The sequence below is a fragment of the Dromaius novaehollandiae genome, chromosome 18, assembly GCF_036370855.1.
Source record: "Dromaius novaehollandiae isolate bDroNov1 chromosome 18, bDroNov1.hap1, whole genome shotgun sequence".
NCBI lineage: Eukaryota > Metazoa > Chordata > Aves > Casuariiformes > Dromaiidae > Dromaius > Dromaius novaehollandiae.
This window is the reverse complement of record NC_088115.1, coordinates 2,463,314-2,471,721: the sequence shown is the minus strand read 5'-3', so window position 1 is coordinate 2,471,721 and position 8,408 is coordinate 2,463,314. Positions and strand designations below refer to the sequence as shown.

The window sequence follows — 8,408 nt, the reverse complement described above, 5'->3', positions numbered from 1 at the left end:
TACTGGAAGCCCTTGGCAGAGAGAAGCCCCGAATGCCTTGTGCTCTCCTCAGACTCGGAGCACTCGGCCCCGGCAGAGGAAGGGGAGGCTGGGCAGAAAGAGCAGCCGCCCTACGTGTCCAGCTGGAGCTGCAGCAAAGCCAGCGGGGGCTGCTCGCCAGGCTCCACCATGCCGAAGGGAACTAGCTGGAGCCGCCCCAGCTGCTGCCCTGCTGCCCCCAGGGAGGAGAGAGAGCCCCAGGAGAGGCAGATGGAGGACATGGCTGGTTGCTCTGTGCAGGGCTGCAGCCAGATCACCCTTGATGCTGGCAGGGGCAGGCAGCGCTCACCCAGGAGTCTCCGGCTGGCCAGCAAGAGGAGGGCGGGCAGCCCTGAGGCCTGTACCCAGCCCAGCAAGAGGCCGGCATGGCCTCAGCATTAGGAGGGAGGGAGAGCGGAACTGCCCAGCAGACGGTGAGGAAGCAGAGACAAGAGCAGCCAGAGAAGCCGGGGAGATGAGGACCAGAAAAGAAGACCAAAGGAAGTGGGAAAAGGTGTGGAGTGCTGGGCTCCGAGGGTTGTCCTCAGCAGTACCAGGTCTGACAGTCTGCTGGTGAGTAGTGTCATCCTTGGTGGAGTGGGGGGCTGCGGTGCTAGGGCGAAGACTGGTTAAGGTCTTTCTTAGTGAGCTGCATGAGGGGAGGCAGGCTTCTCAGGGCAAGCTTGAAGCAGGAGTTGGACTAGGCACTGGCAGACGCAGGGCCCACACAGATGTCTGGCTGTCTAAAAGCACCTTTTGCAGGACGCTGCGGGGCCAGGTTTGCCTAAAGACCAGTGCAATGCAGCTGGTTGCCATGAGAAACGCTGAGGAGAGTGAAGGTGTTAGAACATGCCCGAGCTGGGGAGTCAGTGAGGCCATGGGCAGTGACAGACCCTGAGGAGGCCCCAGTGAGAGAGCTCCCTTGCTGCCCATGTCCTTTACACTAGTGCAAGAGATAAATGCCAGCACCACTCCAGACACGGCACGTGGGCACTGGAACATGGTCTTCCTCGCTCTAGGTTTTGTGGTTTCAACAGACACAGACCACCGCTGTGTTGGCCAGGAGCCCAGGCTGGGCACGTGAGCGCCTGGGAGTGATGGCAGAGAGCAGTAAAAGGCTGTGCCAAGAGAGCAGCTGAGGACTGAGGGAGCACGTCCTGTCTGGAGGCCAAGTCCCACAGCTGGGCAATGCTCCCAACACCTCCCTCCTCCACACAGGAGCTGACTTCTAAACAGGTTCCTCAGTGTGACTCGCTTGCCTCCTGTCACCCTCTGCTCTCCCTTGGCAGGCAAGAGAACGAGACCCTGACTCCTGTCCTTCCCTGCTTTGTCTGGTGTTCCTGCTGGGCCAGCTGGTGCCTATGTTTGTAGGAGCTCTGCACAGGACAAGCCGGGACACAGGCGGGTAAGTGTCGTTGGAGAATTATGTCCTCCTAGCTGCTTTGGGTAGGAACTCCTTCCTGGCGCCAGACACAGGTGTTTGCATGCTAGCAGCTGGAGCAAGGCTTTGGGACTTTGGGAAGCAACCATCCTGTTTGTAATGTCCGGGAGTGCTGTTCGGCGCAGGGCACAGTTATTCACAAGCTCAGGCTTTGCTAGCTTTCCTTTGCACGTGTGATTGTGGGAGTGATGCAATAGTTGGTGTGTATAGCCAAAGCCTCGTGGGAGCACTCTGCACATGTGGGAAGTCGTGGGTTTTCCCGTACAGAGCTGAGGTGCACACAGCCCTTCTCCTTGTGTGTGTGGCCCTCCCACCAAAATGCCTGAGCTCCCCTGTAGCTGTTGCCCAAATGGCCCTGCCTGGGCTGGAGGGTGGGGAGCCATACACTCCCCAGCATACACTTCTGGAGAGGAAGCCTCTCAGCTTCCCCTCTGCTGGAAAAGGGGATTGCCTCCGTGTTTCTTCTCCTTGCACTCTCGTCCCACCTGCTGCATGGGATTTTATCTCCTTGCGTGCTTTAATTCTTCCCCTTTGTGTCATTGGCGTGCAGTGCTAAGCGTGGTGTTGGAGCGGGTGCTACCTTCCAGGTAAGAAGCTGGCACTGGGTTTCTTCAGCAGTGTTGCTGCTGGCTAAGGAGCTCTTCCTTTTAACTCCCTTAAGCCACGTGGGATGTGAGCGGCTGGAGAGCTGCCAGAGCTCAGGATGCAGGAAGATTGCCTTCAATTGCCTAGCTCTCCTTTGCTTGGAGGCAGAGCTAGCGCCACCAAGACATGGTTTCCAGGCTGACAACCCCACTTTGAAGCTTCTTTTAAGCAGGAGTGAAATCATTTCCGGGAGGTGTGTCACATTCAGCATGTGCAATGGCTCCTGAGGACTGGGCTGCAGCAGTGGTGGTGAGCATGGCTTTGGCTGTGGGAGCTGGCAGGGCTGAGCAATGCAGGCCCTGGCACCCTCTCCCCAGGGCGCCGGCGATGAGGTGAGGAACTGCATGGGGTCTGTGACGCCTCCTGCCAGGGCCACCCCGCAGCACAAGAGCAGATGGGGCTGCCTGCCCCCTGCTCATCTTTCTGACAGACACTTCGCCACCACCATGCTGCCTGTGTCCCATCAGCACGAGGCGGGGGGCAGCTTCCAGCATGAGCCCGCGCAGTGTTACGATGGAGAGCAGGCAGGTTGCTGAGAGCAGCGGACAGGAGAGAGGCTGGTGCCAGCCGAGGGGCAGACAGGGAGTGTGGGGAGCTGGGCTGCAAGAGGCGTGGGATGGTGAAGGCAGAGGGAGCTGCTGGGGGGCTCAGGGCTTCACACTGGGGTGCCTGGCTTGAGCTCACGGATCGGCGATTGCAGCTGTTTGTTGTCCTGTGCCCTGCCCAGCACCACCTTTCCATGCCCTTAGCGTGGCTCCCCAGGGCTTCTGTCTCCCTTCTGTGACTCAGACTTTATGTTGCAGGACGATTAAATACTTCCCATGGGAGTGAACGCTGACCTGTCCGGTTCTTCTCCCACTCTACATTGCATCGCCCACCTCACTCAGGGTGAAGTCCGAGGTGCTCTTGAGGTGTGTGAAACCAAAGGTCACAGGCTGATGGGATGGGGCTGGAGAGACCTGCAGAATGAGGCCCCATTTTCCACGGCCAGCAATGCTCCTGTAGACTCCACACCACCTTTATCACAGGGAGGGACTTTGCAGAGCCCTAACCTTCCCACACGGGGATTTGGGGATGACTAGGTTGGAAGGGGGTGCACCCATTTGTGACCTTGCATAGCTTTTGGGGCCAGGCGCTCTTCCCAGACCGTCACGCAGTGCAGCAGAGCCTGGCTCAGAGTATTTGATCTCTTTGCCTTTAGGGTGGTGGAAACCGACAGTACTGCGAGACCAGGCCCAAGAAGCTGTAGCTGAACTACCTGCTGGAACATTGTTCCCTTTCACCACAGAAGGGAACTGGTGAGTGGCAGCATGTATGCTTAGTGTCTCAGGAGGGTGGCGGATTCTGGGTCTTCAGGGCCGTCAGAGTTCAGGAGTACTGAAACCAGCAAGTGGTACGTGGAAAAGAGAGGGGGTCCGATGCCAGGCTCCGTTTCCGGTTAGATGTGTGTACCACTGTTGGCTCGGCCCAATTCGCCTCTAAAGTGGCCAGCTTGCTGGTGGGAGCGCAAGCAGAGTCAAACAACATAGCTCCCTGGCTTTGGTGCTATTGAATGAATTTAATGGAGGCTCCATTTCCAGAGGGGGCCTGAGAAGTGTAAAAGCTGCTTTGCACACAATCTGGGCTTGCAGGATGGGCTGTCTCACCTGAGTGCGTCAGTCAGCAGTGTAAACTCCTCAGGGTGTCTGTGGCACTCGCCGGTGGGTGACGTTAACATTCCCAGGGAGATCTGTGCCCTCTTTCTCTTCTGCTCTCCCGCCAGAGGTGATGCCAAAGAGAAGCCTTGAAGTGGCAGCCTGTGAGATTTTTCCTTTCTACAACTTGAACCCAACTAAGAACCCGACTGAGCCCATCTCCGTGTTTGTGCCTCCCTGGGCAGGTTATCCTCAACTCACAAAGGCTTCTGGGCCAGATAGCGCTGAGAAAGAGGGCAGGGCTTCCTCCCTGTGGCTCCCGTGGGCCAGGAAAGGACTAATGAAATTATTATTAATTAATTAATCATTATGAATGGAACGGAAGAGTCGAATAAAGGAGTTTCTCCTTCCTGGTCTGAGGGACGGTGTTAGGCAGCTCAGGGGGCAGCCCTGCTAACAAATCCTAGCTGTGTAACTCAAGAGTTGCTATGTCTCTGTAATGGTCAGCTGGCCGGTATGAGGCATGCTCATCCAAGTGCTCTGCTTGGCTGCACCAAGTCGGCCTCCAGCAGTTGTTCTGCAATGTATAAACCCCGCAGCATTGCCCTCTGAGTAACGCAGAGGTAAGCCGCAGTGGCACAGAAATAGGGAAGGAGGAAAATGAGGGGCACAAAAACGACAGCAATCCACCAGAATGATTTGGTGGCTAAAATATGCCGCAGCAAATACTCCCCACCCCGGTGAACTCTGGAAATAGCTCCGCTCAAGTGCTTCCAAATCTATGCTTGCAGATCGTTTGAATACATTGCTTGCTGCTGATTTCTGAGTGTGGTCTGCGTGCGCTAACCAGGCAGCTGCCTCCCTCTGTAGGGCCTCTCCTGGTATTTTGAGACTGTGGTGCCAGAGCTAGTCCCGAAAACTACAGCCTCAAGTCAGTGGCAGTGTCATGGAGGAAGAATGCCAGTGGAGGAGCTGCAGAAGCAAAGTGAGATTGCAGACAGCAGAAATCAGCTGAAAGTGGAGGAGAGATTGCTGAAAGGCAAGGAAATGCATTATCTGTGCGGGGGCTTGGACACATCTGTTTGGCAGTGCCCACTGCCACAGCCCACAAGTGAGGTGTGAAGGTGTTTGGGGGTGAAGAGTTGGGGCTGTGGGGTGAAAGGCAGAGGCAGCTGGCAAAAGTATGCCATCCGTGAAGTGTCAGGACCTGAGGAGGGTTTGTTTGCAGCTTCACTGCCTGGAAGCAGGAGCGGGGAAGACTCTTCAGCAAGCATCTCTGAGAGCATTTGATGAAGAAGGGCAGGCAGATCTGCTCCAGCACTGGGTCAAACAGGCTGATCTCCTTGCTGGCGACTCCGTAATTCCTACAGTAACAGGTGGTGACTGTGTAATCCCTGCAACAGTCTTGGCACCCCAGATGGGACCCTAGGTGACTGCAATCAGACCCTATTGCTTCCAAACGTCCAATTGCTGGCATCCGGTTAGTTCACCTGGGATGTTTGGAAATGGGAGGTGCTGATCAGTGAGACGTAAAACCTCTGCTGTAAATTCTGGTCAGGATTAAGAGCACGCAGAAATGGGAAATATACTCAGTGTGAGAAAGGGGATGTCCTTAGCTGAGGTATTGGAAAATTGGAAGAAGATAGCTGGGGTCATTGGCTTATCAAGGAAACGAGTGGTAGCATTATGTCAGGAAGATTGGCCAGCATTGACCACTCTGGGGGGCTGGCCCAGTGAAGGGTCTTTCAATCAAAAGAAATTGACATTATTACGAAGTATCCTGGAGGATGAAAAGCCTCAGCACATGGATTATTGGTATGTACGGGATAATTGGGCTATATGATCGGCATAAGGAAAACAGTGGAAGAAATTTGCCTCACTGCAACGGCCAAGGACTTGCTCCATGTCTACCCAACAGGTTTTTTGGGGGAGAGGAAAAGGGAGATAGCGTTTCGTTAGTGCATTTCTCTCCTGCCCTTAAGCCACAGTGAGTCATAGCCCTAGTACCCTAATACCATCAGTCCTAGTTTAAAAGCAGTTTGATTTGTTTCCAGGTTGGCAAAAGCAAAGCTGACTTGAAGCACTTGCAGGACTAACTTAGGCTGGTCTCTCTTGGTAACTTCCCTGGTAGCTGCCTGCAGCTATTGCTCAGGTTTTCATTTCCTGTGGCAACCTCATCCCGTTTACTTTCTCTTTCTGAATTTGCTTTGCCTTCTTTGGTATTTTGGTTAGGACTAGGCAATACTGGTTGAGGACCAGGCAATACTGGTTGTCTGTAACAGTCAAAATGGAGAGAAGGGGTATGAACTGGGAGGCCCAAATCTCCACAGGCCTCTCAAGAGAGCCCTGGCAACAGCTCCCTTGGCTCTCCAGAAGACTAGAGGTATAAACTCTTCATTGCTAAGAGCAGCTGTTTCATAATGTGGAAGTGTGGAAAATAACCCCACTCACTCATCTTTTCTCTTCTTCAGCCAGTTCCTCTACAGAACAAGGGGATGCAGCCCGTTCTCAAGACTGTCCTCTGACTTAGGCATCCTTGCAATACTGCTCATCATCTCCGCTCTTCACAAAAAAGGCATAGATCTTAGCATGGTGGGCTGCTGCTGGTTTGGAACTGCTTGTAAGCACTGTGAAGAATCAGCAAAAAATACAGCCTCAGCATATGTCAGGCACAGAGGAAGGAGGAGGAGGGGTGACTTTCCCTTAAGAACACGTGTCCCATCTGCAAATCAGTGCGTCATTTCCAACCTCACCAAAAAGGCAGGATCTCACGCCAGGCTTCTCATGTGCCATGGCCTTCTGTGGATTCCCAGCAAGCTCTGTGCATGCAGGTACTGCAGGAGGCAGTCTGGAAAGGGTCTCGGTTCTGGACATGCACTGAAAGGCGGTACAACTGCCTCGTTCCAGGAAGGGCAAAGTTCCTGAAGTCTTGGCAACGGAGAGGGCTGCGAGGGCAGAAACGTCTAAGAGCATCCACAGAGTTCTGCATGCGCCTCTCTCACACACCAACCAACTGCAACGACCTCCGTACACCTGAGACAAAAGACATCTTTCGAGAGGCATTTCCAGCTTCTCTTCCAACACTGCCTACTCGCCTCATATTTTCCAGTTTGGCTGCTGACATAATGTGCAGGAGTGGGCAGCCGGGGAAGAATCTGGAGACAGATGGGCATTTTGATGCGTTACCCCAGTGACAAGGCCTCTCCCCTCTACCAGCCCCTGCGCACACGCTCCTCCTGCTACCCACAGCCTTCAATCAGGGGCTAGCCCAGGTCATTCCCATGTCAAGAGAAATCAGGCAACGCCGTACCCAGCCCCAGAGCTCAGGCACTGGGCTTCCTCACACCTCGGACAGGTGCTGCCACTCCAGTTTTCCAGGCCGGGGCCAGCACTGGTGCACACTTGCTCTCCTGTGCAGCCTCGGCAGCCTCTCTGGCTTGCTCTTCTTCTGCTCTGCTCTGTGCAGGACGGCCGCAGTGCTCTCCTCTTTCCCAGGCGGGGCACTGGTGAGGCTGGCCGAACCTCCGGCAGTGTTTCCTGATGCCGCCAAGCCTGCAGTGGCACCACAGGACGAATCTGAGGCTGCTTCTGACCCCCCTCAGGTGCTCTCAACTCACAGCGCTGGAGAAGCCAGCAACTGCAGGGCCTGTGCGTCCTCCAGCATGCTTGGTCTGCTCTGCCCTCAGAAAGCCCCATGAGAAGCACGGCGGCAGGCAGGGACCCTGCCCTCATAGCCTGTCTGAGCACACAGTCCTCGCCACCTCCCCTCGGACACCACATACCCCAGCCCCCGGACCATCTTGGCAGCCTCCACTGCATTTGCATTTGAAAAGCCTCAGCACATGGATTATTGGTATGTACGGGATAATTGGGCTATATGATCGGCATAAGGAAAACAGTGGAAGAAATTTGCCTAAGCCCCAGGTCGCAACTTTAGCAGCAACTGTAAGTAATTCAACCAATTCAACTAATTTGCTTGTGGAATCCGTTCCACCCTATGCACCTTCTTCCTCCTCCTCTCCTATAACCCCTCCCGCATTCGCTTCTGTCACTCCCCCTGGAATCTATTCAGTGCTCTCCAATGTTGTTCCTAATCCAGCCGCAGTGCAACCAGAAGCGGGCAGGGGGGCTGCTGTACCTCCCCCAGTACTACACGTATACACTAATCAACCCTGGAATCCTGGAGACTTGGCTATGTGGGGGAGTAAAATGCCAAGGTTGAGAGGATGCAGAAAAATGTGCTCCATTGTTTTCCAGTGTAGGTACTGGCTATAACCCATCATGGGGAGATGTCCAGATTTTGTTAAAAGAGTTGTTTCAGTCAGAGGAGAAAGAGAAAATATTAGAAAAAGATTCAGAATTGGCAAGGCAAACTGGAGGAAATAGGGCCACATGGCTGGCAAACGACCTAGACTGGGACTATAATAACGCAGAAGATAGGGGTGCCTGCCAAACAGCAATTAGAAATTTGGTGGAAGCTATTAGAGCCTGCGGAGAAGTAGGAGTGAATTGGTCGAAAGTACAGGAATGTAGGCAGAGGCCAGAGGAACATCCCAGTGATTACTGGAGAAGATTACAACAAGCCCTGTTAAAATACGGGGGAATGACACAACAAAGCTTCAATAATGAATTAGCTGCGAGCATATTTGTGGACCTGGTGGCTTCTGATA

General features: G+C 54.2%; 1 long non-coding RNA gene across 1 annotated transcript; it reads left to right on the top strand.

Moving 5' to 3' along the window:
• Positions 1–1,310: 1,310 nt before the first annotated feature.
• LOC135330232 (uncharacterized) lies at positions 1,311–7,748 on the top strand. The gene is made up of 3 exons (XR_010392109.1): positions 1,311–3,015; positions 3,306–3,402; positions 6,210–7,748. It is a non-coding gene; the product is annotated as an uncharacterized LOC135330232 (long non-coding RNA).
• The last annotated feature ends 660 nt before the right edge of the window (positions 7,749–8,408 follow it).